The 26778-nt window shown below is 41.7% G+C and overlaps 1 protein-coding gene across 1 annotated transcript in view; it reads left to right on the top strand.

Moving 5' to 3' along the window:
* The window catches only part of LOC126195650 (probable DNA double-strand break repair Rad50 ATPase), a 178609-nt gene that overhangs the window by 16876 nt on the left and 134955 nt on the right, over positions 1-26778 (top strand). The window lies entirely within an intron of this gene.

The raw sequence follows: 26778 nt of genomic DNA on the forward strand, positions 1-26778 counted from the left end.
GTTAAAGGCGCTGCAGTCTGGAACCGCAAGACCGCTACGGTCGCAGGTTCGAATCCTGCCTCGGGCATGGATGTTTGTGATGTCCTTAGGTTAGTTAGGTTTAACTAGTTCTAAGTTCTAGGGGACTAATGACCTCAGCAGTTGAGTCCCATAGTGCTCAGAGCCATTTGAACCATATAGATGTAGATGTAGATGCGTCTATTCTTTGTAAGAGCCAGTAACGTACAAACACATTCAAAGTAAAAAATTTAAGTCCCTATGCCTGTTCTGCTCTACACCGCACTACGTAATTTTTTTGTACATGTGCATACTTTTACACCGCAATTTCAGTCCTCACTTACAGTACGATCATCCTTTAGGCGAGTCATGAAAGCAACTATTTTCAAAGTCCAATAATTATCAGCTCCTAAGTTTTCTCTGTTCTACAATGTACTTAACACATCTACTATGGTATTTTAAGGAGAAATCTTTCATATAAAATTAAAAACAATTTAATATAAAATCATTACATACTACGTCCTAAATTTGGTACAGCTTTTTATTACATGTATTGTAAAATTGCTCTTGAGAAGAAGTATTTCCGAAGTTATTACTTTTTCCTACTAGGGACGGCGGGGAAGTACTTGTAATCGGCTTGAGGTAACCATGTTGTTCCAGCCACAAAAAGAGGGCGTGAGAATGTCCTTTCCGGCTTACACCATCTTCATCCCGGCCTAATACGAGTAGATCCAGAAATGAGAGAAAATGGAGAAACATTAGATACGACTACAATGCAATGTGCTGTGTCGTTAAGGCTGCGAATAGTAAACCATTTCTTGTAAACACATTGGACAATTCGCCTTGACATACCTACATTGATTCACCGTGTTGTCGTGAGCATGTAAGAACACGACAGTTCCTTTCCTGCATTTTCGTGTCAGGGATTTTCTCTGCCTCGTGATGATTGGGTGTTGTGTGATGTCCTTAGGCTTGGCTCTGTGCACTATGGGACTCAACTGCTGTGGTCATAAGTCCCATAGAACTTAGAACTAATTAAACCTAACTAACCTAAGGACAGCACACAACACCCAGCCATCACGAGGCAGAGAAAATCCCTGACCCCGCCGGGAATCGAACCCGGGAACCCGGGCGTGGGAAGCGAGAACGCTACCGCACGACCACGAGATGCGGGCTGATGTCCTTAGGTTAGTTAGGTTTAAGTAGTTCTAAGTTGTAGGGGACTGATGACCATAGATGTTAAGTCCCATAGTGCTCAGAGCCATTTGAACCATTTCCTGCATTTTCCCGCATCTGCATGTCGATACTGTACACACATATACCGCTTCGCTGCCATGATTTACGTATCCGGTGCAGAGACACATGGCTGCCTGGTAATATTTCTGTGTCGTCTACAGCGGTCCAGAGAAACTAATGAGCTAGTTTAAGGGAAGGACTAATATTTTGTGCTGTGAATTATTTTTCAACACTGATTCAAAGCAGTCAAAAAGAGAAAATTACTTCCAGACTGATATGGATAAAAAAGGTAGAAAAATAAGTGAAAAAGAATTGTATAAACAGACTGTAATACAAAAGAATAAGACATACCACGAAGGAATTATCCGGTTTGGGTGGGAATTAGTAGATGTGATGTAAATGTACAGACAAACAAACGATTAAAATTTCAGAAAAAAATGCGAGATTTATTCAAGGGAAACAGCTTCAGAAAATGAGCTAGTCAATAACACATTGATCCACCTCTGGCCCTTATCTAAGTAGGTTATTTAGCTTGGCATTGATTGACAGGGTTGTTGGATGTACTCCTTAGAGATACTATGCCAAATTCTGTTCAGTTGGCACGTTCGTTAAAACCACGAGCTGATTTGACGACGCTATCTACAATGCCTCAAACGTTCTCAACTGCGAAGACATTTGGCAACCTCGCTGGCCCCCAATTAAGAATGTTTGAAGCATTATGTGCAGGGCCGTCCAACCAGCTCGCGGTATTGATGATCTAACGCGTCAGTTGGACATAATTTGGCACGATATTCAGCAGCAGGACATCCAATAACTCTCTCAATCAATACCGAGTCTAATACTGCTTGCATAGAGGTCAGAGGTGGGCCAGCGCGTTACTGACCAACTCAGCTTGTGAAGCTCTTTCTCTTGAATAAATGAATCGTAATCGAGTGCTTCTCTGTACATGTCTTCTCTGTACATGTGCTTCTCTGTACATGTGCTTGTCTGTACATGTGCTTGTCTGTAGATGTGCTTCTCTGTACATGTGCTTGTCGGCACATGTGCTTGTCATTTACAGTCGTGCTCAAAAGTATCCGAACGACCTTAATTGCATTTCGCCTGATTCACATGCAACCCACATAGCGCAGCTGTCTAGCAGGTCCTCTAGTCGCCCCTCGGTACAGTCGTTTGACTATTGAAAATGGTTCCAACAAGTCACCACTAGATAACACTGCTCTGTATCGCAGTAACTCAAGATGTAAAGTAATACCAAGGTACTATAAATATCAGGGAACATCGTATCACAAATAAGACGGGCCTTAAGGCTTGTAAGCTCACATTTATTACAATAAATGACATACCTGAAATGTTAACACCCTCACTATTACGACAGATAGGTAATTCACGTAGTAAGTTCGTCGTATTCATGATTTCCTCTTCAAAGTAACATACCGTACTTATTATTTCACACAAAATGACATTAAAAATTTAAGTTATTCACGAGCAGCTAGTTGAGAATATGTATGAACTTAAAATGACACGACGCACCGTCTCTTTCTGCATATAGATTCAAACCCAGGTCATGCAGACTAAGCAAAGACTTCGTGACTGACGGAAACTAACAGTCATTCCTGACTAGGCATACAGAGAGTGATATACCTCGATTTTAGACAGTATCATTTAGCAAATATCAACTTTCAATTACATAACGTAAACATTTTTAACGGACGCGACCTCCTACACAACATCTATTGTCCTTGTAAAGGAACTGCGACAGATGTTAAATATTGCTTCTTCACAAGTAACTTACTTGAAATGCTGTGAGGTAAAGCTTTGTGTTGGACAGGGATTCGAACCCAGAACCTAATTGGATTGTCATCGAAGCACAATCAACTGAGACATTCCGTTTTTTCTCAGCAGTCGCTAGATGTTTTAACTGAAATGACGAGACGAAACATTAACTCTTTCTTTCCCAGGACTCCAACCTGGCCTTATCGCTGTTATATTCTAGAGAAAACGAACGTTAAAAATGGGTTGTTACACCAGCAGCGACATGTGAGCATGTTTGAACTAGAAATAATATGACGAAGAGTTCAGTGCTGACTGGGAATCGAACCCCACACATATCGTTGTTGACTGCACACAAAGAGACTCAGCTACCGAATTTTTCTCCACCAGCAGCTCGGAATAGCATCCTTGAACTTACAGTGATCTCGCAAACAGTTCTGTGTCTCACTGGGACTAAAAAGCGGCAGATATCGTTAGTGTTGACAACGAATGAAAATACATTAAAAATCAAAATTATTATCCACCAGCAGATATGTGATCGCATGCTAGAGTTTGAGAATACATAATGAAAGCTTTAGTGCCGGGCCAGGATTCGAACCCATTCACGTGCAATATGTGGAGATATTGAGGAATATGCAGTTTTGAACAAACAACAAATTGCAGTCGAGCTGTATTGTCACGAAGGGATCAAATTCCGCGTTTAGGGCGGTCTGAGTTTAATACCCAGTTCAGAACCAATGTTATCGACATATACAAGCTCAAATAAAAGATGGAATAAGTGTCCTGTGATCCTACATAGCGTTTGTTTCGTCACTATTAATAAATAACTAGTATAAGAAAGGTTACTGCTGATAGAATTTCTACATGTGGTTCAACCTAACGTCTATTTGGTAGAGAAGGACTATCATGTTTAACATGAATGTCAGACCACACTGCCATTATACCTTCTTCACTTGGCCTAGCCAGAAGAGAACAGAATCTGTCTCTTCTTATCAAAAACCATCAGCAGAAGTTGGAATCGAACCCAGACCATAAGCAGATTAACCTAGCATCAATCCAAGAGACCACTAAATTCTGTATCACTCATTTTTCTATCAGAACAACGTTGCGCCACACTGGCTGAGAATTCGGACACACAGGATCCCTATAGTGGTTTGAAGCATGTCCAGTACATTCATTTATTTGGTTGACTGAATCGCCATGAGATAGCTGCCTCGGCTACCCAGTGCATATATTCGACTCTATTTTGTAATCACCGAAATAAAATCACGTAACTGACACATACATAGAACTGCCAACAGTGTTGGATGCAGAAATTTAAATAGGAAGTGTTCCTTTCGACTTGAGCTACTCTATTGCGCTATCTGTTTGTTGAAAACGTTGTGCAGTGCAAAAGAAAAGCTGTAACTGTCTGTCTCTCAGAAGTCTAGATACGGCCATATGCATTATCTCACAGAACAGTGCAATGCAGAAGTTTTGGAAGAATTGTTGTTGACTTCTGGAGGTGTTGTAGCTACGTGTCAGCTAGTAGCGTAACGGTAAGCGTCGCGCACTGCTGATAAGACGTCGCGAGTTTGGGTACATTCACTACTACATTTTTTAAAACGCAATACTGCTGTCTGCTGAAGTTATCGATCTATTGGAACTTTGAACATAATTCCCTTCACTTCGCAACCCAAAATAGTCGCATGTGGAAAAAGGGCTAACTTCTGCGATATTTTGTTCTTTTCAGGTTTAATAGATGGCCAGGCCGCAGATGCACCTCGAAACTTTTGTATTATGTATGGGGAGAGCGCATCGTGCCAAAATACGTCAGAAAAGCATTTTCTACATTAGCTGCAGTGTGGCAGTGGCATTTTATTCTTCATCAAACCTTGTTCGACAGCTTTAACTCAGAAATAAAGTTATGTATTCCTAGAAACCCAAAATTTGCTTGTCAGCAGCGGAAAGTGGCGTTGCCTGTTGTGCAGCATTGTAAGTTTTTCACCATTGCACCATGAGCTGAAAGTGTTTTCTTGCGATGTCCTTATCGATGTGTGATCTGACTGCTTGTAGCTCTTTCACATAAGGGATGAAAACGTAACAGTCAGCAACACTGGAACCGCAAACCATAACAGACGCTTTCTCAAAGGTTAGCACGTTTCCACAGAGCTAGGGAAGAGGCAGGGGTCTACGTTTCCTCTTACGAGATCAATAGCGGCTAGAAATGGTAAACCGCTATTTAAAGGACGAGATTAGATGCGATTTTCACGTGCAACGACTTTCCTGGGCTGAAAACCGTAAATTTACAATCTTTTGTTACAGCCCAAGCGATAATAACTGAGATTATTCAATGGAAATGGCAGGAAAAATCAAGAAAACTTTGAGGCTTAATTCCGTGCACACCAGGAAGTAACTCGTCGATCACAGAGTTGCCAAAAATACCTTGCCTTGTTGCCAAATCTCAGTTACATTACCAGCAGGAAGAAGAAGAGCCGATGTGATCCTACAGTGGGTTGGGAAGTGACCGTAGCTGACGTCTCAAAGACGCGGCTGGTACGGCCTGGAATACGTAATCCGTCTGATTCACATTTCTGTAACTGGGTTTAGGGACTGGATCGTAGATACTAATAATACTCAGAACTGACTGCAAACTAAGCTTTATAAATCAGTAACTCACATAGTTGTTTTTATTAAGGCCGGTATTTGATATTAGTAGACTTCTCTTGGCCAAAAATGCATTTTTTGCCATAGCGAGTCTGCATTTGATGTCCTCCTTGCTCCGTCCGTCATTGGTTATTTTACTGCCTAGGTAGCAGAATTCCTTAACTTCATTGACTTCGTGACCATCAATCCTGATGTTAAGTTTCTCGCTGTTCTCATTTCTACTACTTCTCATTATCTTCGTCTTTCTCCGATTTACTCTCAAACCATACTGTGTACTCATTAGACTGTTCATTCCGTTCAGCAGATCATTTAATTCTTCTTCACTTTCACTCAGGATAGCAATGTCATCAGCGAATCGTATCATTGATATCCTTTCACCTTGTATTTTAATTCCACTCCTGAACCTTTCTTTTGTTTCCATCATTGCTTCCTCGATGTACAGATTGAAGAGTAGGGGCGAAAGGCTACAGCCTTGTCTTACACCATTCTTAATACGAGCACTTCTTTCTTGATCGTCCACTCTTATTATTCCCTCTTGGTTGTTGTACATATTGTATATGACCGGTCTCTCCCTATAGCTCACCCCTACTTTTTTCAGAATCTCGAACAGCTTGCACGATTTTATATTGTCGAACGCTTTTTCCAGGTCGACAAATCCTATGAAAGTGTCTTGATTTTTCTTTAGCCTTGCTTTCATTATTAGCCGTAACGTCAGAATTGCCTCTCTTGTCCCTTTACTTTTCCTAAAGCCAAACTGATCGTCACCTAGCGCATTCTCAATTTTCTTTTCCATTCTTCTGTATATTATTCTTGTAAGCAGCTTCGATGCATGAGCTGTTAAGTTGATTGTGCGATAATTCTCGCACTTGTCAGCTCTTGCCGTCTTCGGAATTGTGTGGATGATGCTTTTCCGAAAGTCAGATGGTATGTCGCCAGACTCATATATTCTACACACCAACGTGAATAGTAGTTTTGTTGTCGCTTCCCCCAATGATTTTAGAAATTCTGATGCAATATTATCTATCCCTTCTGCCTTATTTGACCGTAAGTCCTCCAAAGCTCTTTTAAATTCCGATTCTAATACTGGATCCCCTATCTCTTCTAAATCGACTCCTGTTTCTTCTTCTATCACATCAGACAAATCTTCACCCTCATAGAGGCTTTCAATGTATTCTTTCCACCTATCTGCTCTCTCCTCTGCATTTAACAGTGGAATTCCCGTTGCACTCTTAATGTTACCACCGTTGCTTTTAATGTCACCATAGGTTGTTTTGACTTTCCTGTATGCTGAGTCGGTCCTTCCGACAATCATATCTTTTTGGATGTCTTCACATTCTTCCTGCAGCCATTTCGTCTTAGCTTCCCTGCACTTCCTATTTATTTCTTGCCTCAGCGACTTGTATTTCTGTATTCCTGATTTTCCCGGAACATGTTTGTACTTCCTCCTTTCATCAATCAACTGAAGTATTTCTTCTCTTACCTATGGTTTCTTCGCAGCTACCTTCTTTGTACCTATGTTTTCCTTCCCAACTTCTGTGATGGCCCTTTTTAGAGATGTCCATTCCTCTTCAACTGTACTGCCTACTGTGCTTTTCCTTATTGCTGTATCTATAGCGTTAGAGAACATCAAGCGTATCTCGTCATTCCTTAGTACTTCCGTATCCCACTTCTTTGCGTATTGATTCTTCCTGACTAATGTCTTGAACTTCAGCCTACTCTTCATCACTACTATATTGTGATCTGAGTCTATATCTGCTCCTGGGTACGCCTTACAATCCAGTATCTGATTTCGGAATCTCTGTCTGACCATGATGTAATCTAATTGAAATCTTCCCGTATCTCCCGGCCTTTTCCAAGTATACCTCCTCCTCTTGTGATTCTTGAACAAGGTATTCGCTATTACTAGCTGAAACTTGTTACAGAACTCAATTACTCTTTCATTCCTCGCCCCAAGCCCATATTCTCCTGTAACCTTTTCTTCTACTCCTTCCCCTACAACTACATTCCAGTCGCCCATGACTATTAGATTTACCTCCCCCTTTACATACTGCATTGCCCTTTCAATATCCTCATACACTTTCTCTATCTGTTCATCTTCAGCTTGCGACGTCGGCATGTATACCTGAACTATCGTTGCCGGTGTTGGTCTGCTGTCGATTCTGATTAGAACAACCCGGTCACTTAACTGTTCACAGTAACAGACCCTCTGCCCTGTCTTCCTATTCATAACGAATCCTACACCTGTTATACCATTTTCTGCTGCTGTTGATATTACCCGATACTCATCTGACCAGAAATCCTTGTCTTCCTTCCAATTCACTTCACTGACCCCTACTATATCTAGATTGAGCCTTTGCATTTCCCTTTTCAGGGATGTGCTTAGCTTCCAAAATTAGTCACGGTGAAAAAAATGCGAGTCTGGAATACGTAATCCGTCTGATTCACATTTCTGTAACTGGGTTTAGGGACTGGAGCGTAGATACTAATAATACTCAGAACTGACTGCAAACTAAGCTTCATAAATCAGTAACTCTCATAGTTATTTTTATATTTCATTCGTAAGTGTACTCCAAACTAAGAAACTCATTGACGGACGTTTTCGTGCCTCGCCGATAATCGGGCACAACAAACAAATAAAAATATAAAAAAAAGAATGTGTGTGCCCGCATCTCGTGGTCGTGCGGTAGCGTTCTCGCTTCCCACGCCCGGGTTCCCGGGTTCGATTCCCGGCGGGGTCAGGGATTTTCTCTGCCTCGTGATGGCTGGGTGTTGTGTGCTGTCCTTAGGTTAGTTAGGTTTAAGTAGTTCTAAGTTCTAGGGGACTGATGACCATAGATGTTAAGTCACATAGTGCTCAGAGCCAAAGAATGTGTGTGTGTGAAAACTGTCATGTAAAGAAAACTGTCATGAAAATGACATGTTCACATCATTACGAAATGTCGTATTCATGGTCTATGGAACAAGTATTAATCTAATTCTAATTTAATCATATAATGTTGCTGACTAGTCATGAAGAGGCATGAATTAGAGAAATTTTCGCCAACATCGGTAACCAAATCTAAACTTGAAAATAAAAGACGACAGTTTTTGTAACAAACCGGGACTCCTATAAAGACCATTTCATCCCTTTAACAAACCACGGAAGATGTCTGATATACCTCCATTCGGAAGTAACAAAGTGTTCATGCATTTAAAGGTGAAGCGCATGATGTGAAGTTCTGTGACGGAGATACGAAAACAACACGCAGTCGGATTGTTAACAAAGTAAAATCAAATGTTACGTATCGGTTTTTCCTACCAGCTACTAAGTGTTTGAATCTAAAATAAGGATACAAATTTTTGTGCCTGAGCGATAATCGAACCGCACACCTACCGTCCTTCTTTATCATCCACGAACATAGCTTAAGTAACACTTGTTTACTCACCAATAGTAAAATGTGTGCGTGATGACCAGAAATAACGACACCTATTGCGATTGTTGGCAACACATGAACAGATATTAAATATGCACGTTAATTTTCACTAGCAGACTGGTATGCACGTGATAGGGCTTGAAATGAAATTATGAATAGTTATGTACTGGATTAGAATTCGGACCCACATACTTACCTTTGGAGGGGACCTAGAGAAGATTGCACTTTTGGGAACAGGAACGAAATGATTCAACTGTGCTATTCCGAGAGATTCAGGTTCTCGAAAGAGGAGACACGAATTCGAATCACAGTCCAGTACCAAATTTTTCAACGTCTCTAGTTCAATCAAGTACAAGAAAAATGAGATCCCTGCTCGTTTAAATGGCTATCGGTTCATCAAATAAAATAAAATTTTCTAATGTAAGTAACTTTACTGGAGACAGTACTTCTGTTTACCATAACTACCGCCTATGTCATTTCCAAACATAAACCGGCTCTGCCAAGTTGGTAATGAAGAAACTTGATGTTTAATGCGGATTCTGGATTATAACGTCTATCTCTTGAGGTTGCCAGAGGTAAAGGAAAGCTGTAAAGTATATGCCTGAACCCACGCATTGCACCTGTGATATTTCGTTCCACCAGACCATTGTGGCCACATTTCCCAGACCCAGAAGTGTGCTGTAACAAATGATGTGCTTAGCTTCCAAAATTAGTCACGGTGAAAAAATTGCGAGTCTATTAAATGGTTAAGTAGAAACAATCTTCTGACGTGGAGATTATGCTATTCTCATGTCAACAGGATGTAAAGACTCTTCTAGGAATCATAGCCTCGATGTGAAGCCATTTTGAAATTTTCACTAATTCAGCAAATTTTTTGTTCTAGAAAATCCACTGTGAGGTGTGAAGTTACCGGATAATTCGATTATTACCGTCATTATTAATCATTTTCTTCATAACTTTGCTGGAACACATGTGCTTGAAGATCATTTAATGCCTCTTTATCATTATAGAAGTAGTTGCCCAAGAAGAGGTTCTTTCCTTGTCTACGGAGCCCTTTTCATGTTAATATAAAACATCAGCAATTACTCGCAGATTACATTAACACTAAAGTAATTGATGAAGACATTACTTGATAACAAACACACGCTGCCTTTTCTAATTAACTTGCGCCTAGAAATGGCTGTGAAATACTGCCAAATCAAAAGCCCAGTGATCTTACTGCCTTCCGATATACGTCGCTGTCAGTTCTTCCCCATGATTTGGTCGACGTGACCTGTTTCAAGTTGTGTATGGCAGAGAATGTTTTAGAAAATCAATTGTTTTCCTTTGCAATAAACAGAAAGATTTTCATTCTAAGCTATCCAAGTTCAAAATTTTCGCATTATTAGTTCAAATTTAATATTCGCTTGTATAATGTAGGAAAGTATTTCACAGTTGCAAAACGCCCATCAGACTCATTGACCTTACATTTAGTCGCTGACCATAAATTCTAGCTCAGAGTGACACCAGTTTAAGTAACCTAATGTAGCGAAGACTGTTTGCCAGAGCTCTTTCTCACCGGAAAATATGCAATTCACTCATTGGGCTCCTATAGTACACTGTAACGGTAATTTCTGAGTGTATGCAATGCAACGGATTGTAGAATTTTGTGTTGTTCTCTCTTCCACTTCTGTATACAATATGCCTGACCTAAACGGGCCCTTAATCATTACAGGCCCTGGACAGTGCAACATGATACTGACAACAGTAACGTGCTTATACTGACAGCCTCACTGTTCGTTTTAGCTGATTTTTTAATCATTTAAATAAAACAACATGACCTTCCAGTGGGAGACATTTCGTCCCCGTTTTCCTTGTGTGAAATTTGTCAGTAAATTTTTGCCTTCAAATGGTTCAAATGGCTCTGAGCACTATGCGACTTAACTTCTGAGGTCATCAGTCGCCTAGAACTTAGAACTAATTAAACCTAACTAACCTAAGGACATCACACACATCCATGCCCGACGCAGGATTCGAACCTGCGACCGTAGCGGTCGCTCGGTTCCAGACTGTAGCGCCCAGAACCGCACGGCCACTCCGGCCGGCCAAATTTTTGCCTTCCAACCAGCGAAATGTGGCAGAGTACGGCCAGTAAACGATTCACAAACCACGATTTATTGCCGTTAAGACGATTTCTTTTAACATTGTCGTAGCTCAAGAAATTTAATTTCTTCTTAAATCGTCTTATGCAACAACGTTCACACATATCTCAAATAGGAAAAGCTCTTTTCCTATTTGAGATATCTGTGAACGTTGCTCCATAAGACGATTTAAGAAGAAACTAAATTCCTTCAGCTACGACAATGTTTAAAGAAATCGACTTAACGGCACTAAATCGTGGTTTGTGAATCGTTTACTGGCCTTACTCTGAAGCATTTCGCTGGTTAGAAGGCAAACACTTACTGACAAATTTCACACAAGGAAAAGGGGGACGAAATGTCTCCCACGGGAAGGTATTGTTGTTTTACTTAAATGATTTCAAAATCAGCTAAAACGAATAGTGAGGCTGTCAGTATAAGCAAATTACAGTTGTCAGTATGATGTTGCACTGCCCAGGGCCTATAATGATTAAGAGCCCGTTTAGGTCAGGCATATTGTATACAGAAGTGGAAGAGAGAGCACCACTAAATTCTACAATCCGCATGCATTGCATACACACAGAAATTACTATTACAGTGTACTATAGGATCCCAATGAGTGAATTGCATATTTTCCGGTGAGAAACAGCACTTGCAAACAGTCTACGCTACATTAGGTTACTTCAACTGGTGTCACTCTGAGCTAGAATTTATGGTCAGCGACTAAATGTAAGGTCAATGAGTCTGATGGGCGTTTTGCAACTGTGAAATACTTTCCTACATTATACAAGAGAATATTAAATTTGAGCTAATAATGCGAAAATTTTGAACTTGGATAGCTTAGAATGAAAATCTTTCTGTTTATTGCAAAGGAAAACAATTGATTTTCTAAAACATTCTCTGCCATACACAACTTGAAACAGGTCACGTCGACCAAATCATGGGGAAGAACTGACAGCGACGTATATCGGAAGGCAGTAAGATCACTGGGCTTTTGATTTGGCAGTATTTCACAGCCATTTCTAGGCGCAAGTTAATTAGAAAAGGCAGCGTGTGTTTGTTATCAAGTAATTTCTTCATCAATTACTTTAGTCTTAATGTAATCTGCGAGTAATTGCTGATGTTTTACATTAACATGAAAAGGGCTCTGTAGACAAGGAAACAACCACTTCCTGGGCAACTACTTCTATAATGATAAAAAGGCATTAAATGATCTTCAAGCACATGTGTTCCAGCAACGGTATGAAAAAAATGACAGTAGTAAAGACGATAATAATCGAATTATCCGGTAACTTCACACCTCACAGTGGATTTTCTCGAACAAAGAAATTTGCTGAATTAGTGAAAATTTCAAAATGGGTTCACATCGAGGCTATGATGCCTAGAAGAGTCTTTACATCCTGCTGACATGAGAATAGCATAATCTCAACGTCAGAAGATTGTTTCTACTTAACCATTTAATAGACTCGAATTTTTTTCACCGTGACTAATTTTGGAAGCTAAGCACATCATCTGTTACAGCACACTCTTGGGTCTGGGAAATGTGGCCACAATGGTCTGGTGGAACGAACTATCACAAGTGCAATGCGTGGATTCAGGCATTTACTTTTAAGAGGCACAAACAGCTTTGCTTTACATCTGGCAACCTCAAGAGAAAGACGTTATAATCCAGAATCCGCACTAAACATCACGTTCCTTCATTACCAACTTGGCAGAGACGGTTAACGTTGGGAAATGCGGTTCGATTATCGCACAGGCACAAAAATTTGTATCCTTATTTTAGATTCAAACACCTAGCAGCTGGTAGGAAAAACCGATACGTAACATTTGATTTTACTTTGTTAACAATCCGACTGCGTGTTGTTTTCGTATCTCCGTCACAGAACTTCACATCATGCGCTTCGCCTTTAAATGCATGAACACTTTGTTACGTCCGAATGGAGGTATATCAGACATCCTCCGTGGTTAGTTAACAGGGACGAAATAGTCTTTCTAGGAGTCCCGGTTACTTACAAAAACTGTCGTCTTTTATTTTCAAGTTTAGATTTGGTTACCGATATTGGCGAAAATTTATCTAACTCATGCCTCTTCATGACAAGTCAGCAACATTATATGATTAAATTAGAATTAGATTAATACTCGTTCCATAGATCATGAATACGACATTTCGTAATGATGTGGAACATGTCACTTTCATGACAGATTTCTTTACATAAAATTATTCAGTTTCTTTGCAACAATTTTTTACTCTCTCTCTCATACTTTTTTCTTTTTATCTCTCTCTCTCTCCCTCACTCCCTCACTCTCTCTCTCCCTCACTCTCTCTCTCTCACTCTCTCTCTCTCTCTCTCTCTCTCTCTCTCTCTCTCTCTCTCTCTCTCTGACACACACACACACACATTCTTTTTTTATATTTTTATTTGTTTGTTGTGCCCGATTATCGGCGAGGCACGAAAACGTCCGTCAATGAGTTTCTTAGTTTGGAGTACACTTACGAAAGAAATATAAAAACAACTATGTGAGTTACTGATTTATAGAGCTTAGTTTGCAGTCAGTTCTGAGTATTATTAGTATCTACGCTCCAGTTCCTAAACCCAGTTACAGAAATGTGAATCAGACGGATTACGCATTCCAGGCCGTACCAGCCGCGTCTTTGAGACGTCAGCTATGGTCACTTCCCAGCCCACTGTAGGATCACATCGGCTCGTCTTCATCCTGCTGGTAATGTAACTGAGATTTGGCAACAAGGCAAGGTATTTTTGGCAACTCTGTGATCGACGAGTTACTTCCTGGTGTGCACGGAATTAAGCCTCAAAGTTTTCTTGATTTTTCCTGCCATTTCCATTGAATAATCTCAGTTATTATCGCTTGGGCTGTAACAAAAGATTGTAAATTTACGGTTTTCAGCCCAGGAAAGTCGTTGCACGTGAAAATTGCATCTAATCTCGTCCTTTAAATAGCGGTTTACAATTTCTAGCCGCTATTGATCTCGTAAGAGGAAACGTAGACCCCTGCCTCTTCCCTAGCTCTGTGGAAACGTGCTAACCTGTGAGAAAGCGTCTGTTATGGTTTGCGGTTCCAGTGTTGCTGACTGTTACGTTTTCATCCCTTATGTGAAAGAGCTACAAGCAGTCAGATCACACATCGATAAGGACATCGCAAGAAAACACTTTCAGCTCATGGTGCAATGGTGAAAAACTTACAATGCTGCACAACAGGCAACGCCACTTTCCGCTGCTGACAAGCAAATTTTGGGTTTCTAGGAATACATAACTTTATTTCTGAGTTAAAGCTGTCGAACAAGGTTTGATGAAGAATAAAATGCCACTGCCACACTGCAGCTAATGTAGAAAATGCTTTTCTGACGTATTTTGGCACGATGCGCTCTCCCCATACATAATACAAAAGTTTCGAGGTGCATCTGCGGCCTGGCCATCTATTAAACCTGAAAAGAACAAAATATCGCAGAAGTTAGCCCTTTTTCCACATGCGACTATTTTGGGTTGCGAAGTGAAGGGAATTATGTTCAAAGTTCCAATAGATCGATAACTTCAGCAGACAGCAGTATTGCGTTTTAAAAAATGTAGTAGTGAATGTACCCAAACTCGCGACGTCTTATCAGCAGTGCGCGACGCTTACCGTTACGCTACTAGCTGACACGTAGCTACAACACCTCCAGAAGTCAACAACAATTCTTCCAAAACTTCTGCATTGCACTGTTCTGTGAGATAATGCATATGGCCGTATCTAGACTTCTGAGAGACAGACAGTTACAGCTTTTCTTTTGCACTGCACGACGTTTTCAACAAACAGATAGCGCAATAGAGTAGCTCAAGTCGAAAGGAACACTTCCTATTTAAATTTCTGCATCCAACACTGTTGGCAGTTCTATGTATGTGTCAGTTACGTGATTTTATTTCGGTGATTACAAAATAGAGTCGAATATATGCACTGGGTAGCCGAGGCAGCTATCTCATGGCGATTCAGTCAACCAAATAAATGAATGTACTGGACATGCTTCAAACCACTATAGGGATCCTGTGTGTCCGAATTCTCAGCCAGTGTGGCGCAACGTTGTTCTGATAGAAAAATGAGTGATACAGAATTTAGTGGTCTCTTGGATTGATGCTAGGTTAATCTGCTTATGGTCTGGGTTCGATTCCAACTTCTGCTGATGGTTTTTGATAAGGAGAGACAGATTCTGTTCTCTTCTGGCTAGGCCAAGTGAAGAAGGTATAATGGCAGTTTGGTCTGACATTCATGTTAAACATGATATTCCTTCTCTACCAAGTAGACGTTAGGTTGAACCACATGTAGAAACTCTATCAGCAGTAATCTTTCTTATACTAGTTATTTATTTATAGTGACGAAACCAACGCTATGTAGGATCACAGGACACTTATTCCATCTTTTATTTGAGCTTCTATATATCGATAAAATTGGTTCTGAACTATGTATGCAACTCAGACCGCCCTTAATGCGGAATTTGATCCCTTCGTGACAATACAGCTCGACTGCAATTTGTTGTTTGTCCAAAACTGCATATTCCTCAATATCTCCACATATTGCACGTGAATGGGTTCGAATCCTGGCCCGGCACTAAAGCTTTCATTATGTATTCTCAAACTCTAGCATGCGATCACATATCTGCTGGTGGATAATAATTTTGATTTTTAATGTATTTTCATTCGTTGTCAACACTAACGATATCTGCCGCTTTTTAGTCCCAGTGAGACACAGAACTGTTTGCGAGATCACTGTAAGTTCAAGGATGCTATTCCGAGCTGCTGGTGGAGAAAAATTCGGTAGCTGAGTCTCTTTGTGTGCAGTCAACAACGATATGTGTGGGGTTCGATTCCCAGTCAGCACTGAACTCTTTGTCATATTATTTCTAGTTCAAACATGCTCACATGTCGCTGCTGGTGTAACAACCCATTTTTAACGTTCGTTTTCTCTAGAATATAACAGCGATAAGGCCAGGTTGGAGTCCTGGGAAAGAAAAAGTTAATGTTTCGTCTCGTCATTTCAGTTAAAACATCTAGCGACTGCTGAGAAAATCCGATATGTCTCAGTTGATTGTGCTTCGATGACAATCCAATTAGGTTCTGGGTTCGAATCCCTGTCCAACACAAAGCTTTACCTCACGGCATTTCAAGTAAGTTACTTGTGAAGAAGCAATATTTAACATCTCTCGTAGTTCGTTAACAAGGACAATAGATGTTGTGTAGGAGGTCGCGTCCGTTAAAAATGTTTACGTTATGTAATTGAAAGTTGATATTTGCTAAATGATACTGTCTAAAATCGAGGTATATCACTCTCTGTATGCCTAGTCAGGAATGACTGTTAGTTTCCGTCAGTCACGAAGTCTTTGCTTAGTCTGCATGACCTGGGTTCAAAATGGTTCAAATGGCTCTGAGCACTATGGGACTCAACTGCTGTGGTCATAAGTCCCCTAGAACTTAGAACTACTTAAACCTAACTAACCTAAGGACAGCACACAACACCCAGCCATCACGAGGCAGAGAAAATCCCTGACCCCGCCGGGAATCGAACCCGGGAACCCGGGCGTGGGAAGCGAGAACGCTACCGCACGACCACGAGATGCGGGCGCATGACCTGTGTTTGAATCTATATGCAGAAAGAGACGGTGCGTCGTGTCATTTTAAGTTCATACATATTCTCAACTATCTGCTCGTGAATAACTCAAATTTTTAATGTCATTTTGTGTGGAATAATAAGTACGGTATTTTACTTTGAAGAGGAAATCATGAATACGACGAACTTACTACGTGAATTACCTATCTGTCGTAATAGTGAGGGTGTTAACATTTCAGGTATGTCATTTATTGTAATAAATGTGAGCTTACAAGCCTTAAGGCCCGTCTTATTTGTGATACGATGTTCCCTGATATTTATAGTACCTTGGTATTACTTTACATCTTGAGTTACTGCGATACAGAGCAGTGTTATCTAGTGGTGACTTGTTGGAACCATTTTCAATAGTCAAACGACTGTACCGAGGGGCGACTAGAGGACCTGCTAGACAGCTGCGCTATGTGGGTTGCATGCGAATCAGGCGAAATGCAATTCAGGTCGTTCGGATACTTTTGAGCACGACTGTATATCGCGCCTACTTATTTCCGACCGATTTGGCTAATTCCTTCGTGGTGCGTCCTTTTTTTTCCTTTCTTAGAGAGTATCCCAATTTTATGAATGGAAATGGAAATATTGCTATTCTAAAAAAATTTCCTTACCCACTTCCCTTTTTTCCTCTCATGCGGCATTTCTCGTGCAAATGTATCAAATATTTTATTCCAGTCACTTTTGGTTTCATCTCTCAATTTCACTATTTAAAAGCGTGATATTCCTGTCGTCATCACTGTTTATTCTAACATGATAAGCCAAGTATGATACACGTCTCTTAAACGTCAATGTTTCTGCGCAACGGAAACTGTGTGTCCATCCTTATTGCTGAATATGATTGCTGTCATAAATGCAATACGACACAGAGGAAAGTTATTTAGAGATTCTGTGACATGCAAACAACACTGACATTTCTATTCTTCATTTGAAGAGCAGTGCTGCACCTGCAACACGATATCAAGTGTTTGTTACCTTATGATTAGTTAAGCTGCGATGAAGTATGTCGATCCTTTTTTCAGGTAAATTTGCATGCAAATGTTTTGTTGAAATAAAAGAAAGCTACAATCGCTTCCCTTGCATCAAGACCTATTGTTTCCATCTCATGCTACTACACAAACTGTGAACATATACACTGATGGCCATTAAAATTGCTACACCAAGAACAAATGCAGATGATAAACGGGTACTCATTGGACAAATACATTATACTAGAACTGACATGTGATTACATTTTCACGCAATTTGGATGCATAGATCCTGAGAAATCAGTACCCAGAACAACCACCTATGGCGGTAATAACGGCCTTGATACGCCTGGGCATTGAGTCAAACAGACCTTGGATGGCGTGTACAGGTACAGCTCCCCATGCAGCTTCAACATGATACTACAGTTCATCAAGAGTAGTGACTGGCGTATTGTGACCAGCCAGTTGCTCGACCACCATTGATCAGACGTTTTCAATTGGTGAGAGATGTGGAGAATGTGCTGGCCAGGGCTGCAGTCGAACATTTTCTGTGTCCAGAAAGGCCCGTACAGGACCTGCAACATGCGGTCGTGCATTATGCTGCTGAAATGTAGGGTTTCGCAGGGATCGAATGAAGGGTAGAGCCACGGGTCATAACACATCTGAAATGTAACGTCCACTGTTCAAAGTGTCGTCAATGCGAACAAGAGGTGACCGAGACGTGAAATCAATGTCAACCCATACCATCACGCCGGGTGATACGCCAGTATGGCGATGATGAATACACGCTTCCAATGTGCGTTCACCGCGATGCCGCCAAACACGGATGCGACCAGCATGATGCTGTAAAGAGAACTAAATTCATCCGAAAAAAAGTTTTGCCATTCGTGCACCCAGGTTCGTCGTTGAGTACACCATCACAGGCGCTCCTGTCTGTGATGCAGCGTCAAGGGTAACCGCAGCCATGAACTACGAGCTGATAGTCCATGCTGCTGCAAACGTCGTCGAACTATTCGTGCAGATGGTTGTTGACTTGCAAACGTCCCCATCTGTTAACTCAGTGATCGAGACGTGGCTGCACTATCCGTTGCAGCCATGCGGATAAGATGCCTGTCATCTCGACTGCTAGTGATACGAGGCCGTTGGGATCCAGCAGGACGTTCCGTATTACCCCCCTGAAACCACCGATTCCATATTCGGCTAACAGTCATTGGATCTCGACCAACGCGAGGAGCAATGTCGCGATACGATAAACCGCAATCGCGATAGGCTACAATCCGACCTTATCAAAGTCGGAAACGTGATGGTACGCATTTCTCCCCCTTACACGAGGCATCACAACAACGTTTCAGCAGGCAACGCCGGTCAACTGCTGTTTGTGTATGAGAAATCGGTTGGAAACTTTAGCACGTTGTAGGTGTCGCCACCGGCGCCAACCTTAGGTAAATGCTCTCAAAAGCTAATGATTTGCATACCACAGCATCTTCTTCCTGTCGGTTAAATTTCGCGCTTGTAGCACGTCATCTTCGTGGTGTAGCAATTTTAATGGCCAGTAGCGTATTATTATTACCCATTGCCTCAAACGGTTTTTACTATATTGCACATCCTCGAAATAAACTTCTTCGATTACTCTTATATTCAGTAATCAGCACTATCTTCCTCCTTCAATGTTCCGTCTCAAAACAGTTATCACTCTACTTATTCACATAATCCGACCCTACTCACCGATGGTCACTCACAAGGTACTACACTAGTCTGTACACTCCTGATGATCGTTTCACACTGTGCTTAGCTCCTCACCGTCCACGATTGCCTTGCTTGACGTCATTCTCTAGGGACATATGTATGTATATCAAGCAAGGCTATGGTTGATGGTGAGGAGCTGCGCAAAGTGTGGAACGATCATGAGCAGTATACAGACTAGTGTAGTACCTTGTGAGTGAACTTCGGCGAGTGAGGTCAGATGGAACACTGAAGGAGGAAGATAGTGCTGATTATTGAATATGAGTAATCGAAGAAGTTTATTTTGAGAATATATATACTCGTATAGAAAAGAACTAGAGAGAGAGAGGGGGGGGGGGAGAAAGATTTTGCGATATGTAGCTGGAGGCATCCAAAACTGCTCGTCAAGTCGCAAAATGTTGACGGGCTGCGCCGCTTTGTAATAGGATACCAAAGTAAATTATTTTTAAAATGGAATGTTACGTGTCGCGTGTTACTCTACTGCGAGATTCGTTTTAGTGATATTTATTAACAGGATACTAAGAACACCAAGTATAATCAGCACTACAGCAGCGGCAACACTGCTCTGGCCCGCCCTGACGGCGGCAGCGCTGCTTAGTCGCTGCTGGAATACTGATTACACTTCGTGTTTTTACTGCCCTGTTAATAAATATCGCTAAAACGAATCCCGCACTAGACTAACTTGCGATCGCTCTGTCCAATGGACACGTAAAATTCCGCTTTAAAAGTAATTTCGTTCGTAACTGGAAACTAGACCTGGTGAGCTGCATTTGTTTGTCCTGATTCCAGCTTCATATTGCAAAAACAAAACTGCAAATATCGCCTAAACGCAGAGAAAATGTGCCTGGCGATTATCAAGAGGGAGACGCTCGATATATCCTCGACTGACGCTCTGCGGTCACGCCACTAGGTAGGTTGTGATGATTTCCATTTATTACAACAAATATCTTCACGTTGTTTTATCGCGAATGCAATACTCCTTCAATAATTTTGTTTTATATGTGGCGCTTTCTTCTAATCAACCGTCTACATATTCTGAGTTTGAGGTCAGTGTTCATTTACATGTTACTTTTATACATAAAGTTTGTCTGTAACTGAATGAAAAGGACGGTGACATCGGAGTTTCCCCTAGAAATGGTCACCTTTCTAGTGGAAAAGACGCTCAATTCTATTGCAAGATCAATTTTAAAGCTCTCGGTATCAAACATCATGCTCTGGAAAGAACTCACAAACACGCTGGTCGTCTTCTTGTTGCTACACTAACGCGCCCATTTAGCTTTTATGTTGCCACAGGACGACACACACCTTTGTCGCCGCCCATGGCCGCTCCTGCATTCCCACTCCTGGTCTCCGGCGGCTCGCTGGTTGTTGCAACCAAGTGCGGAACCGCCCATACATTTGTTAGTCTCATGGTTTCCGTCTGCTTGATTGCTGGCTGCCAGACGACAGTGCGCAAGAGGCCTGTGCCATCTGGTTGACAATCCCTGCTCCACGGTGTCTCACAATGGGACATATTTCCCGTTTCTTCGAAAGGAAGCTGCTTAGACGTCAATTTACAAAACCAATTGACGCCGTCAGCTAGAGACTATATTCATACATTAACACTTTGGAAGCGATTGTAACACAATCTTAACCTTTTCTTACGTATTATAAAAGTAACACGTATTAAAATAATTTTAAAAAATACCACAGACACTACCGTTATTATGAAACTGTACAACTATTTCTGTCGAGCTACTTCTTTCTGTTATTGTCTTATACCTAAAATGTAATTGATGGAGGCTCCAATGTTTATCAGGAAACTAGATCGTTACGCATGTGATGCAATGAAATTTGAGGATATTACGCACCATTCAGCCGTACTAATAATAACTTTAGTACCTGCCACATTACTCACAACGTTGTTGTTGTTGTTGTGGTCTTCAGTCGTGAGACTGGTTCGATGCAGCTCTCCATGCTCCTCTATCCTGTGCAAGCTTCTTTATCTCCCAGTACCTACTGCAACCTACATCCTTCTGAATCTGCTTAGTGTATTCATCTCTTCATCTCCCTCTACTATTTGTACTCTCCACGCTGCCCTCCAATACTATATTGGTGATCCCTTGATGCCTCAGAACATGTCCTAGCAACCGATCCCTTCTTCTAGTCAAGTTGTGCCACAAACTCCTCTTCTCACCAGTTCTATTCAATACCTTCTCATTAGTTATGCGATCTACCCACCTAATCTTCAGCATTATTCTGTAGCACCACATTTCGAAAGGTTCTATTCTCTTCTTGTCCAAATTATTTATCGTCCATGTTTCACTTCCATACATGGCTACACTCCTTACAAATACTTTCAGAAACGACTTCCTGACACTTAAATCTATACTCGATGTTAACAAATTTCTTTTCTTCATATACGCTTTCCTTGCCATTGCCTGTCTACATTTTATATCCTCTCTGCATGCCCTCGGGAAAACTTACGGCTGTAGTTTCCCCTTGCTTTCAGCCGTTCGCAGTACCAGTACAGCAAGGCCGTTTTGGTTAGTGTTACAAGGCCAGATCAGTCAATCATCCAGACTGTTGCCCCTGCAACTACTGAAAAGGCTGCTGCCCCTCTTCAGGAACCACACGTTTGCCTGGTCTCTCAACAGATACCCCTCCGTTGTGGTTGCACTTACGGTACGGTTATCTGTATAGCTGAGGCACGCAAGCCTCCCCACCAACAGCAAGGTCCATGGTTAATGGGGGGAGGGGGGGGGGGGCGGACACTCACAACGTATTTTATGCATAAATTCCTTAAATGAACAAGGTAGCATTGCGTTGAAGATATGAGAGTCGCATTTCGTGCAAACCCTATTCGGTAGCTCATCTGTTACTTTCGTACATAATCTCGGCAAATGAAAGAATGAGTGCGCAGCAGTACTCTGCAGTTCTTAGAAGCGAATGTACTATTTCAACTTTTGATGTCTTACTTTCCGCATTAGTGTGTAATGGAACACCATCGTGATGCTTTATACACGAAAATATACATACCTTCCACTAGACTTCTACATAACTTGTCTCTAGTGAGATACAATTCACGTAATGAGACAGAAGTACTCCAACACCGTCATCGGAGAAGTTTGCCACCTGTCAGTACAAGCAGTTACTTGCTCCTGAAATTCGAGGAAAATGGAACACAAGTACAGTTATCATGAAATATTTGTTCTGAGGTCATTATTCCGGCCCAACAATTCTTCCGTCATTTTTAACGATTTCTCACTTCGATCTTCATTGCAGACAGCTTTAAAATGATTATTCGCAGCCGCCTGCTAACAGGGTGATTCACTCCCTGAACCGTTCCCACAAACAAACTCTTACAGATGGCAGATGTACGCTGTGTTCGATTTTCCCATATTCAATATACACACGACAGATCTTTCGACTTCGTTCATCATTATGGGCCCTATCACCATTCGTAAACACATATAAACTACGAATAAGGTATATGGCTAGAGCCGGCCGGAGTGGCCGAGCGGTTCTAGGCGCTTCAGCCTGGAACCGCGCGACCGCTACGGTCGCAGGTTCGAATCTTGCCTCGGGCATGGATGTGTGTGATGTCCTTAGGTTAGTTAGGTTTAAGTAGTTCTAAGTTCTAGGGGACTGATGACCTCAGAAGTTAAGTCCCATAGTGCTCAGAGCCATTTGAACCATTTTTTTTAATATGGCTAGCCAGAGCAACAGACTTTGTTCGACCCATGCGTATAAAGGCAGTCTCATCGCTGCGTGACCTGGATTTTTTTATTCTGCTGTATCTGTATCTACGTTAACGGCATGGTCAGCAGAGATGGAATACACTTTCGATATGTGAAATGGACTTGTAAGAAATTAGCCAAGGCCTGTCAAATTGATGTGTGGAAAGCAACGGAAGCTTAAATATATAGGTTCGGATGGGGACGAACCCACTGCTCCCGAAAGTGGGTCTAGTGTGTGTGCGACTGCACCTCCTCTGCGTGACTTCTCCAGGAAGAACCTACGTCGTACAGCAGGTGACCTCTACTGAGCTAACTTCAGCAAGAAAGAAAAGCGTAATCTAACCAACAGTATTCTGAAAATTATCAAATTAGCCGTACGTTGTAATATATATCTTCGTGGATGGGTTGACTTCTTATTCCAACCTCCTGCATGGACTGGACATGCCCTTAATGAAATCTTGGTCTACCAACAGGGCGAGTAGGACTTGGAATTGCCTCTGCGACAGCTCTGGGTAACGACTTCTCCAACACCCTTGGGCCACGATATTTGAAATTCGATATCCATCTGATATATCACATCGGATAGATCTTCATCGCTGACTTCACCAACCTCCCTTGGAAAAGGTCCAAAAGTCTGCCATCTTTCCAAGATGTCAGCGTCTATTACACTTCTATCCTGCCCAACGGCACCGGAGGTGGCAATTAGTTGCATGAGTGACCGCCTGGGTAGAGAATGTGGTTTTTACCCTTTCCCTTCGCCTTAACGGCAAAGAGGAGAAAGAGAGGAGGGGGGGGGGGTGCAATTACGCCAAGGGTCCGGATTGTATTCAAAGCTTCAGGTCATGTGACACTTCGTGATCCGTCCTTCGAATGGAGATGTCAAGCTCGGCGGCCATCTTGATGGCACAGGGTTTCATCCACAGACAACACAAACATGACACCACATTACATACAGCCATTACAGATACATTTCCACACACAAGTCTCACACTTCGCGAGGGAAGGGGTTCATTGTGCATGAAGGACAAAAAGCCTTGCCAACCTGCCCTTCGGGGTCTCCCAGCCAACAATGCCACATATTTCGGAGCCATGGTGTAAAAGTACTCTCCGATGGTGTAAACCTTTATTTTGTCTTAAGGGCCTTTGAATAGCGACTTATTTCACAGATTGTCAAAATATTTGCAGTTTAGATATATACTCCATGAAATACTACAGTCATGGGCGGGGTACTTCTTCCCAGTATTAGAGACTTTTTCCTATATCATTTAACAGTGGGAAATAGCGGTTTATACAATTCAGTACTTCCCCTGTTCCCTGTTACATTCATGCCATAATCCTTAGGAAGGAGATTAAAATAATTGTTACACACAATGCGTGTCCACAATCTGCGCAATGGCGACAATGCCACACATCTTGTTTTTTTCCCCTGTTTAAATGAGGGTTGTCATTTGCTTTCACTGATGAAGCCACACTTACGTGGAATGGAATCAGCACAACACACGTAGATGTTATTGATGGTAGCCAGAAAATCCACACGCTGAAGGGAAACAAATTTGCAAGTTAGATTATTGATGAATCTTTGGTGCGGTATGATCAGTAACATGTTGATAGGTCGACTCATTGTAAAACAACGAACGACGGGAGAGAATACTTGATTTTTTATAGTAAATTCATTAGTTGTACAGCTTGAAGACGCAATGTACTTCCGGCACGATGGAGCCTCTCCGCACATTATCAGACCTATCCCGAAACATCTCGACCGCCCTTACCCTAACCGCTGGACTGCTCTTAGTAGTACAATTAACTGGTGGCGAAGATCGCCAGGCCTCGCGCCATTAGATTTTTGTTTATGTGGTTGGATGAAGTCTGAGCTGTACAAATGAAAGGTGGCTACGCGAGATGAACTGCTTGGTTGCATCATGGATGCTGCTATACACTACAGAGTCGTCATGAACTGTCTGTGGAGACGGAAACATGAAAGTAGCAGGCAGTAACCAAGCTGTAATTAGTCTCTTGGCATATTTGTTACTCAGAAACGAACAGGTATCATATAAAATAGGTCTGCTGCGACTGCAGGTTGCAAGGACGTGTCACGGGCGACTCATATTCGTCGACCTCTACTCCGTTCTCTGTCTCTACCGGAGTGCGGTCTTACTGACGTAGCCTCCCTGCCCTTTTCTCAACTGTGAATTGCTATATTCTGTATCGTTGAACATTTAATAGTGTGGAGGCCGCCATTTGCACTGTAAGCGAATTTAGTTTTCAATGATGCTAAATAATGAAGACAAGAAAATGTGGCACTATTTCGGAACACTGGGTGGCTTCGTTCTTTCCAGAGTGTGTCTTGGCAGAGAGACTACGCAGTGTTTCTCTCACCAAATGCTATCCATCCACCTGAGGCTTCGGAAAAGACCCCAGGACACTGCTCGCCATCTTGGCCGTCTGTTCCCTCTGCTTGCACTGCCGTGTAGTATAATAAAAACTGTTCAATACATATTAAATTCTCCAGTTTGCCCACTCAGCGGCTTCTCTTCACCGGGAAAGAAATTTAAAATTATCAGGTCTCATATTTAATTTTAACTGCTGGTGGAAAAACATATTACGTTTCACTCCAAAATTATTAATTGCACTTCAGTGATAATCTGTACGGCATCAGCCATCAACGAGATTAAGGACCATCATATTCATTAGATCACGTACGTTTCATTCAACGTCTTCTTTAATGACATGTGCCACCTGTAATAAGTAAAACATTCCGTCACTTTCAATGTTTACTGGTAGATTACTTATACACATATTGGTCCACTAAGAATGGACTTATTAAAGCTTCCGTAGCAGTTGCAGTAACCAAATTGCTATTTACGCTACATCGTAGTATACAGGGTGGTCCATTGATCGTGACCAGGACAAATATCTCACGAAATAAGCATCAAACGAAAAAAACTACAAAGAACGAAACTCGTCTAGTATGAAAAAAAAAAAAAAGGTTCAAATGGCTCTGAACACTATGGGACATTTCTGAGCTCATCAGTCCCCTAGAACTTGGAACTACTTAAACCTCACTAACCTAAGGACATCGCATACATCCATGGCCGAGGCAGGATTCGAACCTGCGACCCTAGCGGTCTCGTGGTTCCAAAATATAGCGCCTAGAACCTCTCGGCCACCTCGGCCGGCGTCTAGTTTAAAGGGGGAAACCAGATAGCGCTATGGTTGGCCCGCTAGATGGCGCTGCCATAGTTCAAGCGGATATCAACTGCGTTTTTTTAAATAGGAACCCCCATTTTTATTACATATTCGTGTAGTACGTAAAGAAATATGAATGTTTTAGTTGGACCACTTTTTTCGCTTTGTGATAGATGGCGCTGTAATAGTCAGAAACGTATAAGTACGTGGTATCACGTAACATTCCGCCAGTGAGGACGGAATTTGCTTCGTGATACATTACCCGTGTTAAAATGGACCGTTTACCAATCTAAATGGTGCAATGTATGCTGATTTCCTACGTAATGTTCTACCGATGTTACTA

This window comes from Schistocerca nitens, chromosome 7, assembly GCF_023898315.1.
Source record: "Schistocerca nitens isolate TAMUIC-IGC-003100 chromosome 7, iqSchNite1.1, whole genome shotgun sequence".
Taxonomy (NCBI): Eukaryota; Metazoa; Arthropoda; class Insecta; order Orthoptera; family Acrididae; genus Schistocerca; species Schistocerca nitens.